Genomic DNA, 1487 nt, shown 5'->3' with positions numbered 1-1487 from the left:
TTGAATTTTCTGGCGTGGTAACTACAATTGGCTAACTGTCACTGGGTTAGGGAAGGAATGAGCTAAGGCTCCTGATTACCAGTGACATAGCTGGGAAGAGTACATGGGTGATTTGTTTGATGACAGCAAGATTGGACTAAGCTGGCATGGACGCTACAGGCCGAACGGCCTCCTTCTGTGCTGTAACGACTCGATGATTATATTAACCATGGAGTTGGGAGTGCCTCAAAAATTTATTTCACAACAGTACCTACTGGTCAGAATCGGCAACTGCATGATGACAGTTTACATAGTAAAATTGATTGGGAGATGTTGAGAGAAAAGTGACTAAAAAAGTGAACACTGAAAGTAAGGTGTGCGCCATACTGCTTTAATGTATAGCGTTCAAAAGTAGAAGGACAATTACAATACATCTATCCATGCTTATTTACTAAAGTAGCACATCACTCTACGCATCTAGTTTAGGCCGAAGATGTCAGGGCAAGGGTATAGGATTGGAGAGAGATCACTAAAGATTAAGAGTGAATGTTCAAACACCACATACATGTTCTCACATGGGAACAGAGTGTGCTGAGTGGCGGTGCACCAGTCTGTAGATAATTTGTATGTTTATGGGAGAGGTTCAAGGTTCAACTTTATGTCATCTGGTCCAAACCGAAATCCTCCTATCACAATTTTTTATAAGTACATAAAGACTTTAAAACTTGATTTTAAAAAATGAGAAACTTTGGTACAATAATGATATTGAGTGTTTCATTGTGTTAACTTGTCGGGAGTGAGATTCATTCAGATGGTTAAATTGTTTGCGATTGTCTGTTCCTTCTGTTTGGAGGTATACCGCAGCCTACCAACTCAACCCTACATAAAGCCGGGTTATTACGTTTCATTTGGCACCGTGCATAGCCAATCTAGTTCACAGCTCTCATTCCGAAATAGCCCACGTTTGTTGAAAGTTTTGTTTCGGGCCACACATTAGGATGGTAAGCCTTCAGAATGACAGTGCTACTGGTTAGCAGCAAAGCGGAAAGCTTTCCAAAGCACATCAGGCAATGGCCATTGATGCAAATGCATCTTTGCGATCCAGCTTGCAATAAACAGAGGCTGGAAATAAGGAGCAGCTGAAAGTAAAAGAGCGTTGTTCTACTCTGCGGATTACGGTAAAGAGGTTGGTTCACCTGTAGCTTTACTCTGGTGTTTCTGGTCGGGAGGTGGGAAAGAGAGAGAGGCAGACGCCAAGGTCAGCTCTCACAGCCAGTTGTTTGAAACTCCTATCTCCAGCAGCCGGCTCACTGACTATTTGTTTTATCGCTCTGCTTTCAGAATTAATTTTCTGCTTTCTGCATTAATTCAGAAGCTCCTGGAAAAAGGAATGTCTGAAAGAACAGTTACTGTACTTTTCCTTTGGATGCCAACTGTTCCTTAACCAGCTGAATCTTGTCCTCGATCAAGCGAGACAACTTCGACTTGTCACCTCTGAGGAGCCGCTC

This window comes from Carcharodon carcharias, chromosome 4 (assembly GCF_017639515.1).
Source record: "Carcharodon carcharias isolate sCarCar2 chromosome 4, sCarCar2.pri, whole genome shotgun sequence".
In the NCBI taxonomy this organism is placed as follows: domain Eukaryota; kingdom Metazoa; phylum Chordata; class Chondrichthyes; order Lamniformes; family Lamnidae; genus Carcharodon; species Carcharodon carcharias.
The sequence above is the reverse complement of the archived record's forward strand: the minus strand, read 5'-3'. Positions refer to the sequence as shown.